The 13,378-nt window shown below is 43.2% G+C and overlaps 1 protein-coding gene across 2 annotated transcripts in view; it reads left to right on the top strand.

Moving 5' to 3' along the window:
* Window positions 1–10,007: 10,007 nt before the first annotated feature.
* Window positions 10,008–13,378, top strand: part of SLC38A1 (solute carrier family 38 member 1) — a 42,626-nt gene continuing 39,255 nt past the window's right edge. For both annotated transcript variants that reach the window (XR_010363660.1, XM_064422511.1), the window contains exon 1: window positions 10,008–10,265. The gene's annotated coding sequence lies outside the window, so the exon portion shown is untranslated. The remainder of the gene's footprint in view (window positions 10,266–13,378) is intronic.

Below are 13,378 nucleotides of genomic sequence, written 5' to 3'. Positions count from 1 at the left end.
ATGAGTCATGAGAAGAAAGGTTTGTTGTGAGTGGCACATGTTTGTTTAATCCACATGAGAAATTAAATATTTGTTTAATCCATGTGAGAAATTACATTAAAAGCCTCAGTAGCCATTTCAAACTAGATGAACGTCAGAGAAGAGCAAATAATTTTGTATTTCTAATACTACACGTTGGCACCAAACCCTTCTTCTGACAGAAAACCAAAAGGCAAACAATGAGCCAGTGAGTGCTTGTGCCCATAGAGGCCACGTGTGTCGCCAGCAACAGCTAGCCGTGAAATTGAAAGCAAATATTTGCTCTGCTTAAAAAATGCTCAGACTGTAATAACTGCATAGTGCTGTAAGCTTCGAGAGCTTCTTGATCATTTACGGACACTGCCTCTCTGCCTGCAGAATATTTACTGAGCACGGGGTGAGGTTCTCAGCAACTGACAATCAGTCACTCCCCTGGTTAAACCCAAAACATTTTCAAACAGAATTATGCACGTGAGTCAAGTTCTGATATACCATATTTTTAGTTTCCTGGTTCCCTGTAATACAGGCTGCTGGTTGTGTTTGGGGCAGGGGCATGCCTCAAAGTCCAACCCCTCTTTCATTTAAGGTCCTGATTTGGGTCTCTTAAAATTGCAATCAAAATCTTGGCATTTCCTATGCCAGGCATGCTCCAAGCTCTAGGTGGCTTGGGGGGCAGTTGTGGGACTGGATTTGTCCTGTCTCAACCAAAAGGACAGAAGAGTTTGTGGCTGGGCTTGGCTACCTTTCTCTGTCACAAGTCTGTCTCTTGGCATCCAGATTTTCCCAATTCTTGACTTTGCACTAAGCCACAGACTTTAATGAAAAAAACCCAAAAAGTGCAAAACCCAAGGAAAATTGCAGAACAGTGCCATTTACCTGGAATGCAGGAATAAATACTGTTGTATAACCCAGAGAGCTGTGTAGCTCCTGTAGGGCTGTGATTGCTGCTGCAGGGAGCTGCAGTGAGCTACCATGCTCCCTCCAGGTCAGCACACAGAGCATCCTTTCTGAGTCTTACCCAAGGCTAGCATCACCAGCCCGTTCCCCCATGTTACGAGGCAGCCCTCACCAGGTCTGACAGCACTTTTCCCTGCTCTGATCCCAAGCACCCTGGTGCTGCCCCAGCCATGGTGTGCCCCCTGAGGCTGCCTGGGGCCCAGGGAGGGTCCTGCTCTGGGGAAGGGAAACAGCAGAGCAGTGGGGACTCCTAAACACCCAGTCTGGGAAGGGGACAGAAGAGGTGGGACTAAAAATCTCTTGTTTTAACTCTTCCAGTGGTAAGTCAGGTCCCAGACAGACAAGTTGTTGTGGACAGCTCTCATGAGTGCTAGCTCAGGCTTCAGGGAAGCAAAGATGCCTGTGCACCACCTGCCCATTTCTGCCTTTGCAATGGCTCTTCTGTGAACAGATCTGAGCTCAAGGCTCAGGATGATGTTGTTACTGACCAGGATGTGTGCCCCAGCCTGGCTGGAAGGAAATGAGATGGCTCTGGAACCACAGCCTAGTAGGGAGGCAAGCTCCTGCACAGACTGCTCCCTGCCCCTGGGCCCTTGTAATTTCCGAGAAATTATTTACACCATTACATCCTGGACTCCCCATTATGGACCAAATTTCAGAAAGTGCTTCAGCACAGCATTTGTTTTATGCATCTCCCTGCCTTCATTATCTTCAGGAAGCTTCTGGCCAGCCCTACCCCTAACTGAGATTGCCTAAGAGGCCACTTCTCACAGCCCCCCTGCCCATGCATAGAGGGGTGGTGGACTCTGCAAAACTGGCACCACAACTCTTTTTGAAAACAGCAGTTTTGGACTACAATCTTCTAGAAAACCATCCACAACCTGAACCAGGTAGCATTTGTGATGAACATGAATATTTCAGAACACATTTGCAAAATGCAGTTATGCCTTCCTTTTATATCTGCATTAAGCCATGACGATAATACTAAAAACACATTGGGCTTTGTACACTAGCCCATAACAATATTTCCAATGTGACTTCAGTACCTGAATGCACAAAATTTGCAGGATCAGGCTATGGCTTTCTGCCAAGGCAAGGCTTTAGGAAGACAGCATTTTCAAATGGCTGTTTTGAACTAGGTATACTTAGCAAACTACAGTCAAGCTTGTACATAAAATACAAGTTCTAAACCCATACTCAGGATTTTTTTTTAAAATATATTTGTTATAAGAGCTATAGTAGCATCAGATAATATATGTTATACATTAGATACCTCTAAATTTTAACTATAAAATAATAATATAAATTTATATAGCCTACATACTGTAATATATCTTTTGTCTTCTGGTTACTCAGAACTTTATACACCAGATCTACTGGCAAAGCATTTGTTGCACTCTGACCTTCTAACAACTTTTTCTACTATCAGTTTCCCCAGGACACATTTTTTTAAACCAACATTTAGACTCTTACATGAGTCTTTGAAATTTTATTGCACTTTACCTCTGACACAGTCTTGTTGAAATGCTACTGCTACCTGTTTTCTTCATCTTCTGACTAAGCAATGTGAAACAGATGGTGAAACAGGAGGGACCTGTAGATGAGTGAAAGCAGTGGGAATCAAAGCTACTGAATCCCTTTTCCAGTGTGAAGAGCCTCTGCCAAAGCTTGAGTTGTGTATGTTCCACTGACAATGATCATCTTGTTTCTGTAAGAGGGTACACACTTAGTTGTAAGCATTGCTAAGTGAACAGCATCTTCTGCGAGTACACATTTGTTGGAAGAGGCTGCAGGTAGTCTTCAGACAAATGAGGTAGACAAGGCAGGTAGTCTTCACTCAAATGTTCAACTTCTGGTCACACCAACTGTCCCACACAGGACACTGAGGGATGTAAGCCCAGTCAGGAGAGGGATTTAAGCCCACAGTGTTGAGATACATTTTAGGTGGGCAAATATACAGCTGCTGGAAGACAATAAAACAGATGCTGGTAAGGACCAGGTTTAGTTTTCCATCCCAAAGATGTCAGGAGCTGGTATGAAGGCAGCCTTTCTGAGAGGCAAATATCAGTAATTAAGGCAGACATTTGAAGTCTTCTCTCTTGTAACACTGTGCTTCTATCATTAATATGACTGTATAGAAGTGTATGAAGAGTGGGGCACTGTTCTGGGAAATAAAAGTTGCTGGTGCTGTATCTAGCTGGAGTCTGTGAGCAGTCTCATTTTGTACTCAAAACTGATAGCACCAGGACCTGTACGGAAGATCCTTTTATCCAAAAGAAATGCAACAAAAGGTCTCTTGTATGCTCTTGAGGACATTAAGGAAAAGGGTATCTATCTTGAACTAGCTTGTCTTGCTGTAACATTTGATGGGAATCCTAAATGAATCATGTATTCTCCTTTTTTCCCCCAAGTTTTCAATTTGCAATGGGACTAATAATACTTGCCCCTTGTAGCAAAATATTAAGAGATGCTGAGATGAAAAACACTGTGTAAGTTCAAAGTACTTAATGTAATCAATAATTCTACAATATGATAGACTCCTCACTTCAATCAAGTGCACTTTAAAAAAAAATTATGTGCTCTAAAGATAATTTCCCAAACACTATCCTTGAAATCAGAGGATTCAGATATAGAGTACTTAACTAGATTGCAGGAATGCATGCCATTTCTAGTCCTGCAATTAGGCAACAGAGCAGATCTAATCACTTCATTACTGTAATGACAGCTGCTACACGAAGCCCAAAACCAGAGAATAGGTTACCACACAGGTACCTCAGAATGTGTTTAAGCATGACTGCTAATAGAGCTGCATGCTTTGACATTTTTGTGTGCTATTTGCCTTTTCTGCTCATCTGCAGCTCGAGCTCAATAGCCTGTCTGTGAGGCACCACAGTGTTGCCCTGCTGCAGGGGAGGCTCAGGGGAAGCAGCCACACCAGCAAGACTTGAAACTTCCCTGTCTTGGGCAGATCAAGAAATCTTGCTATATTTATAACATGAAATTCCAGTGTGTTTAATTTTATTAGTTTAATGCTTTTTCTATGGAACTTTACTCCTCCATAAACACGTAATTAAAGACACACACACTTAAAAACCACTGAACATATATGCACATGGCATGCCCTTGGCCTATAGCACTGTCACAATCTAGGACTTGCATGGAATACGCAATACCCAAAGCCTTGTAAATGATGGGATAAATTCTGCTTTCACTGATTTAATTTATGTTTAATGAATATTGAATTTGTTTGTATTTTACAGAATTGCAAAAGGTAATGTAATTACCCGAAGAAGTCTGGGATGGGTCTTGAGTACCACATGAGGCATCTGTCTGGTCTTACAGATGTGTTAACAACATCAGATTTTAAACAAACTGACTACTTCTGCCAGATTCCAGCCACACTTCCTGAAATGCCCTCAGGCATGTCAATAGCTTTGTTTTGTTTTTTTCTTTTAAAAAAATATTGGCCATCAAGGTGTTCTTAATGGACTTCATTTTAGCCTAGTCCTCTTCTCCCTGAGTCTGAATTTCTTGTGTGTAAATCTAAGCTTTATTTGTTGTTTGTTTACTGTGGTGATTTAAAGAATTCATCATTTTTCCACCATCCTGAAAATCTTACATAATTTTATTGCATAGGAATTGTCCAAAACATTCTTTCTTTTTTTTCCAAATTCTCCCATTTCATGATGTTTCATGATACCATGAGGTCAGCAGATCACATTATTGCAAGGTTACACTAAGATCAGTACGTACAACATGGATACTTACAAGTCAGCACCTAATTTCACACATAGTCGGGTAAATGAGCACTCTGCTTTCTAAAGAAACCGATTTCCCTCAATGCCCACGGATTTAAGCAGCAGTGAGATTTGCTCATCAACTTCAAAAGCTTTTTATTAATGTTATAGATTCATATATATAATATATGGCATCTAAATTCTCAACTATGTTTTCAATTTTTTCTTTCATATATATACATATATCTGTATCTATCTATCTATCTATCTACCTTTTAATCTATCTTCTTTAAAAGAGAAGAATTCAATTACTGGGCTCTGCACTAGCAGGCCAGTCCTAGATTAAACAAATTATATTTAGTATAATTTAATACAATACATAACTAAGTATTTTTAGTATAATTTAATTCACAACAGTTATCAATTATCTCATGTTTCTACACACATCCCATTCTCAATAGCTATACTGTAGATGCTGCAATTTGCCAGGACATTTTCTGACAACATGACATCCCAGGTATCATCTCTCAAAATGCTAAGCAAGCCCCTGAAGTTACTCTATACAAATGGAATGGCAAAACCCTTTCTTTCCAGGGAAAAAGAAGAGAGAATATCATCTTTATGCTGTAACACAACCCAGCATCCTGGTCACCACAAAATCTGAATTTACTCATTTCAAAAAGATCAAAGTTTTATGGTCTATTCAGACCATATAAATTGGTCTATAGTGCTATAAACTGACGTCAAGAACCAACACCTTAAAGGCAAATAAATAAAAGAGCATCTTGTTACACCTACTTTTAAAATGTGTTTAAATGAAACTTCTACTATCACTGCAGGCATCTATCATATTGTAAATCTCTTTTATTTTAGCCACTGCTATTTCCTTAGCCTCATGCAAGAAGTTTGAAAACTTCGTATTGCAGTCAAACATTTGTTCTGACCAAAAAAAAAGAGTTAGAGCAGATGATCAGGAGTTAAGGAAAAAAAGCACAACTACCTGGTTCGTTGTGTGAATTCCTGAATCTAAAGAGGAAGAGCAGAGGACAACTCCTATTAAACCAGGATTACTCATCATCAGTCCTATACCATACTTTGGCCAGGAAACTAACGAGTGATAACATCTCACGGTCACAGCATTACAGACATGTATGCAAGATTCCACAGCCCTGGAAAACTGATTGTCTCAACATGCAGAGTTGGAGGCAGCTGAACACGTTTAAACACAGTTGATGCTATCAGTGTTCACAAAATCTGTGACAAGTGTGGGCAGCTCTTTTCAGAGTATCACACAAGACCAGTCATGTAGAGATCGTACATTATGCATCACAGTCAATGATGCTCTGCCTTGCCCAGCTGCTAGGCAAAATATCCTCCTCTGCTAATGTCACAGACTCAGTGTCAGGACCCTGCTAGCACCAGAAGGCTTTTAATATGGTGACAGATATCCCCAAAACCTATATTTTTGTTTGCTAGCAAATCCTGGCACAGCAGCTCTAGAGAATCCACAGATATTTGTTGAAACTTTTTGTTTATTTCCAAGAATAAACTTGTACTGTGAAGTCAATAGCTTACTGTTTCACCTTGAAAGCCTTCACGCACTTCAGCAAGCTCCATGGTGTGTTTGGGCTTGAACCACACCCTGCCCAAGTAGGTGCCAGTATTGTGTTTGTCCTTCCAGAACATCTCCAAGACTTTTCGAGCACACAGTCTCTGTGAAGCCTTGGTGAGAAAGGGATCTCCCTCTAATTACTTCCTTTAAGAGGACCAGTACTGCCCCCTCCTGTGAGCAGCCCCACGGCTAAGATGCTGTGTTATCAAGCCTAAGCTTCTTGTCTTTCTGCAGAAAATGGACACAAATCCCTCTTTCCAAAAAACCCAAAAACAGTGGGAAAAAAAAAGTCACGAAATTCTATGTGCGTTTTAGTTCAACTTGATTTAGATGTAGTACTGAGGTGCAAAAAATAGCCATTGCTTACATCCTTTGCTTCATCACTATTCTTGAACTGCAGTCAGAGACTTTAAAGAGGTTCAAGGTCACTTTCTGGCAGCAAGCACCTTCTCTGAAAAACACAGGATTTTCTCCTTCAGCTGGCTTTACACTTCTGATCTGTTCCCTTTTATTCTCCTCTCTTTCACACAAGCACTAACACATGAGTTCAAGCATGCCAATGACGGATGTACTAAAATAGAGGTGAAGAGAACTCTGTAAGCACCTCCAGCTCCACCTGTCAGCCTCATCACATCAGCCGTGAATTTCTCTGCCCCAGGCACAGCCACCTCCAGCTCCAGCAACTCCATTCCCCTGGGCTGTAGCCACATATTGGCCTGAGGGTAAAATAGTTGAACGGATAATCATACAAAATTAATGATGCTCTGTCATCAGCTTTGTTTCAGGTGCAAGAATTGTGTCTGGAATGTCTGGTAGGCTTTGTTGCAATTTGGAAGCAAAAGACAACAAATAAGCCAAACAAGCCCACTTTCAATGAAATGCATGCCAAATCAAACAGCATTCTGAAACTGCATGAAGAAAATTGCCAAATGTTCACAGATGCAATAATTTAGTCAACCAAAGAAGTATTTGGTGTCTTTTGATTTAAGATCACTTTTATTATGTAGATATGTTTTTTTTTGTTGCATACCAGCAGTTTCCTTTAGTAAGTATAAGTTAGTCAATAAGCATAAATTTTTGAAGGACAGTACAGAAGGGAATTTTCCAGACTCTGGAAGAACATTGCACTTCAGAGGGTAGTTCTGAAAATGAACATGGCTGTTGATTCATTTTAGGCAGGCAAAATATAATCTAAAGGATATTTGGAAGTTGCAAGTCTGAACAAAAGCAGGATGAGAATGGTGATACCACAAACAGAGAAAGGCTCAGGAAAGAAAAGAGGATCCATTTTGACTGGATAAAAGTGCATTGAAAGGCATCCAAGAAGAGATTTGAGATGGATTCCCATCTCATCGCAGTTTAATATGGGCAACATAAAGAAAAATATTACAGTAAATTCCTGAATCTTTGTGGTATATCTCTAAACCAGAAATAGGGACAAGATAATGAATGAAAAGAATAAAGAGAAAGATACAAGAGGAGTGAATAGGGTCAATAAGGAGTGACTGCCATGAAAATCTGTTGGAAAAAAGCTTACAAGAAACAATAAAACTAGAACTAGAAGATGCTTGCCACAAGCATCTAAGTTTCACAGTATATCAAGGCAAACAGAACCAACAGTGATAAAAAAATAGAGAGATATTGAGAGGGAAATTGGAGAAATTTGATATACTAAGGATGCAAAGTAAAATAGTTTCCATTCCTGAGAAGTACTACCATTTTTTGGAGCTCATAAAAATATATGAAAAAGACTTTCTTTGAAATTCTATGAAAAATAATTACCTCCATTCTAAGAAAGCACATGACAAGGTAAGAATCAAATAGCTTGCCTTTGTAACTATGAAAGGAAAGGAGGCAGCAGAACACATCAAATCAGTGATCATTCACCTGATAGCCTGATAGATATTTTGTTTTAAAGAAACAAAGTATTTTCCTCTTATTCCCTACAGTAATATCACCTGACCTCATCCACTATATAATACACATTTTTATTCAGTAATCTGGGGGAGGGATTGATTTTCAGTTTACCATATATAAGTCTATTTGAGTCAGAGTGAATTGCAAATACCTGCTTCTCTGCTTTCAGGCATGGTACCTTGCACTGAGGGCTGGGTGGGGAGTGAAGCCTCTGAAACAGTCCCACATGTTTTTTCAATCCTAAATTTCTCTGGAACTGTATATGATTCTGAAGTGAGAGGTAAGTAAGAGGTAAGCCTTACATGAGTAAGGCTGAAAGATCAGCTAGCTCTTCCTCAGGCCTCACTCTCAATACTGGGATGACATGGCTCTTGTCCTAGCAGGGTGTCATAGGTGTTAATTAAATTACTGTTTGCACAGCACTTCACATTCAGGGAGCCCTGGGGTCCTCAGCAAGGAGACACACGGGGCTGTTTGAGCAGTAGTGTCATGGTGATGATCACGGGTATGGAGCCTCTCTCCTGTGAGAAAAGGGTGAAAGAGTTGGTGTTTTTCAGCCTGGGGAAAAGAAGGCTCCAAGGATACCTTATTGTGGCCTTTCAGTACCTCAAGGGAGTCTATAAGAAAGAGAGTGACAACCTTTTTAGCAGGGCCTGTTGCAATAGGACAAGGGTCTAAACTAAGGAAGGTCAATTTAGATTAGATATAAGGAAAATGAGAGTGGTGAAACACTGAACGAGGTTGCCCAAAGGAGTGGTGGATCCCTGAAAACATCCAAGGCTCGATGGGGCTCTGAGAACTTGATGTAGTTGAGGATGTCCCTGTTCATTGCTGGGGGTTACACTAGATGACTTTTAAAGGTCCTTCCAACCCAAACTGTTCTATGATTCTGTGAACTGCCCTACCGGAAAAAAAAAAAAAAAAAGTGATGAAAGCACCAAAACAGGAATCCAATTTATATATACAAACTCAGTAATTTCAAAACCACAGTTCTTCATGTGTGTCATCTGCCTTTTTGGCTTGACATTTAGGAGACCCAGTAGTGGAAATTCTAGAGCAAGCACCTAAAGAAGCTTCTGAAAGAGTGGCCATGAAAGCTTCCCAGAAACCATCACCCTCCGTGGGTAGCCAGGAAAACTGCACCCAAGCCCACAGGCTCCATCACCCTTTCATTCTTTGCCTTGTGATATCCCATGCAAGTCATGTGTTCGGGGGTGGGGGGGGGGAAGCCAAGGACAGCTGCAATACCATCAGGTTCGTTCTTGAAAAGTTTTTTCCAAGCCAAAACCTCATGCAATGCTTTCTAGATATTAGGATGGAAATAACAAGCTACAGCAATTGAATTCCCCGTTCATTTTGAGGAAGGTATCTTGCCCCAGCAGGAAATGCTCCAACCCCTTGCGCAAATGGCAGCATTTTCAGCATATATACCTCTGCATGACAGAACAGGAAATCGGCTAACACAATAGCGCCAGATCTTCCGTAGCCATTTCAAGTCACAAACATCCATCCTGCTTGCCAGGAGGGGGGTTCTCCTGTGGCGTAAAAAAAAATTATTGTCTGTTGTAAAAAGACTAAAAAATTACTTGGGTTTTTTGGGTAGTTTTTTTGGTGTTCTGTTGGGTTTTTTTTTTTCAAAGGAAAGGTGCTGAACGTCCATGCGGCCGGGAGCTGGGCGTGTCGGGGGCCGTGTGTCCCTGCCCGGACACGTGGAGTCCCCGCAGCACCTGGTGGCGCGGCCCCGGCGCCGGGCGCGCGCGCCGGGCGCGCTCCCGCCAGCCCGCCCACCTCCACATGCACACACCCGCGGCGGGAGCAGGAAGGACATCTTTCTCGTCGTTTTCCTTTCGCCAGTTTCATTTATCCCTCTTCTCGCCCCCTTTTTTTTTTTCTTCTTCTTCTTCTTCTAATTTTTTTATTACATTTTATTTTTATCACTGTAAATATTTGTCGGCGTTCTCCAGTCGGATCCCGGCGGAAAAGGTGGATCGCTTCGCGGAGGGCTCCCGCGGCTCCTGGGGAAGGTAGGCAGCAGCAGCAGCTAACGCAGGCGGAGGGATGGGGCCGCGGCTCCCCGCGCACCCTTTGTCTCGGCGCGGCGCGGGCCGGAGCCCGGAGCCCGCCGCCGCCGCCGCCCGCGCTTTGTCCCCGCCGTCTGCGCAGCCCTCCCCCCATCCCCCGCAAAACGTGTCTGCTCCCCCCGGTGCTGCCCAGCGCAAACCCTAAAAATGCTAGCAGCGAGCCGGGCGGGGCTGGGGACCCGGCGGGGCCGTGGGGACGGGGCGGCCATGCGGCATCTCCCGCGGCTGGGGCGCGCTGCCGCGCCGGAGGCGGGAGGCGAGCATCGCCGGCTGCCGAGCCGGGCATGGAAAAAACCCACAAACTAACAAAACCCGCAGAAATAAAACAAAAACGTGGCAGTCTGCGGCTACGGGCTTCCGCTGGCAGCGAAAAAAATGTAGCAATAATAAATGAGTTTGCCCCTGGTGACGGCCGGGTCGCGGTGCCGCAGCCCCCGCGGGGTGCGCGGCCGCGCTGTAGCCGTGCCCGGGGAGCGTTCCTGCCTCTCCCTTAAGCCCAGCACTGCCATGGGGTCAGTGCAAGTTTGACGGTATTCGGAAAATGCAGGCTGGGCCCGCGGCGCGCACGCGTGTGCGTGGTGCCCGTAAATGCATAGTAACAGCTGAGGTGGTCGCTTTTCCTGAGCAAAGGCGAGAACAAAAAGAGGCCCGAGAATGCCCGGGGCTGCACTGGCTCACGTGTGTCCACGTCCAGCTCGCTGCTGTGGCAGGGGGCTTGTTCCATTGTTTTGCAGAGTTCGTAATGCAACCTGTAGCTAGGATGTGTCTGTTTCCTTGTGAGGGGGGAGACGGTGAGGTGTGTAAAGCCGTGCTTTGTTTATGTGACATTGCGAGAACTGAAATAAACCCTGGACCTGGCAGCTGGTTTTATGGAAGGAGAAGCTATAGTTTTCCTTGTGCCACCAGCTGAACTCGCCTCGTGTCCGTAGGCTATTCAGTCCCAGACTGCTGTGGGGCATTTCTGCCAACCTCTAGTCCAAATTATAAATAGGAACCTGTGCTGTTCTTCGTTCACCTTCAGGTTTGTTTGGATTTTACTTGTGCTTGAAAGGCAAAATAACATAGAACAGACATTGTCCTAGAAGCAAAGTGTAACAAAAGATGTGTGTTAGTTAATAAAATATATTTCAGGAATAAAAAAACAAAAGAAAGCAAAAATCCCCTACATTCTGAGACTAGCCTTCATAGATCAGAAGTAAAAACAGCTGCAGGGGGAGAAAGAAACAGCATCCTCCATTTAAATTTTACTTTATTTGCTACCAAAACACCAACTTTGTTAAAAATGCCTCTGAAAGGAAATACCATCTGTTGTTGAAAGCTATAGGTATCAATAACTGTCCTTTCCAGGCTAGGAGTCCCTGCCGAAATGGCGCTGAAATCCGCTTTGCAAAAGCTGCGTGAAATCTCTGAACTGCCATATTGCTGGTGAGCAGAGGCCTTCTGCTGAGGCTCGGTGGAAATTCACTGACTAAAATGGGATCTGCTCCACTGTCATGCACAGTGACTCCTATTTGACTTTGCCTTTTCGGAAGGTCGGGTTTTTTCTTTTCAAGAGGCACCACAGAGAGAGCACTTCACTGAAGCACACTGCAGCATCCTCTGTCTTGTCACTTGAGACTATTTATGCTGTAGCTGGACCAACTGGGCTCTCCAGGCTGGGTGAGGATGGGAGACGGTTGTTGGCAGTGAGCGCCAAGCTGCACATACCCATGTGAAGAGGCTTATCCCCTGAGCTTGAGGCTTTCTGCAGACTGCTGTAAAACGTGGAGGATCAATTGTCCTTCGTGCCCAAATCCTGCTTTTTACAAGGGTTTTAGGGGAGGCAGTGCTTTTTCGGCCTTCCTGCTTGGAGACTGCTCATTCTGGGTCTCTGCCCTACATTTTGTCTGTGTTTGCTGTTTTGGGAGCTTGTTCTTAGCAGTGTAAGAGTGGTGACCGAGCAGAAATGGGACTCTCTCCTGTGCTCTTCTCTCCCTTTTTAGCATCTTGCTCATTTCTGTTGGGATCTGCATAGCAAGTAACATGATAATAACCATCACTTACAAGTTTGTATTGTGAAGACAAGTGGATGTTGTGGAAATATTTAAATAGCCTGAATTCAGTTTTCTTTTTTCTTTCACTGCTGTGACCTTAAAACAATCCAAGAAGTTTCAGCAGCTGCTCTTGGGAAAAATGGCAGCTTTTACATGTTTTGCAGTTAGCTCTTACATTATTTGCCCAAGCTTATCAGGTTGTTGCTTTGAGTCTTATAGTCAAGAAAACTGAGGCAGAGAAATTACTTGTAAACTGGGGCAGAGGAAAAGTGAGTTACACATTAATTTATACAAAGGATTCTTCCTTCTGTAGTACAAAAGTTTATTTAAATGGGAATTTTAGAGCTGCTGTTTAACTCTTAGAAATACATCTGGATAGTGTGTTTTGTTGCAGTGACCCATAAAGCCCCACTCATACAGCATTTCCACTTTCTGTGGAAGACAAGAGCGCATTTATTTGTGGCGGTGTGTTGTGGGATCTCTTCTGAAAACCAAGACTGTCGAGAGGATTTCACAAAGAAATATAATTAGGAAAAAATGTGACTATATTCCTCTGCCAAATGCCTTTCCTAATTTGACTGGGAAGGGCTCAAAACAAAAATGTACTTAAAACCATTTTCCTTTATGGCTCATCTTTAAGTGTTTTGCCTAAAGTAATGAATCACTTGGTGAATCAGACTGGGATTTTATGGTTTCTTATTTGCCTGCCTTTGATCAGCTGAGTAGCCTGTCGAGACTTAATTTGGGACTGTCTTCCCTTTCTTCATGGCAGCATGGAAGGGCAGTGTGGAGAGTGATGGGGCAGAGCAGGAACATTTTCCTGTTGCAGCACAAGGTCATGCACTACCAAGAGAAAGGCTGATGATCCACATTTGTTCTCATCTCTTCTGTTTTATGGCAGAGCTTCCATAGGAAGCTTTTCTGAGCTTCCTTCCCAAGACTTCTGCCACTTGTTTTCCCACCCCCCATCTTATCTTGTAACTGTTTCCATCCTGCATGCCGTGGGGCTGTGAGAGAGAGGAG

Source organism: Passer domesticus, chromosome 5 (assembly GCF_036417665.1).
Source record: "Passer domesticus isolate bPasDom1 chromosome 5, bPasDom1.hap1, whole genome shotgun sequence".
Classification (NCBI taxonomy): domain Eukaryota; kingdom Metazoa; phylum Chordata; class Aves; order Passeriformes; family Passeridae; genus Passer; species Passer domesticus.
This window is presented reverse-complemented; position numbering and strand designations above follow the sequence as displayed.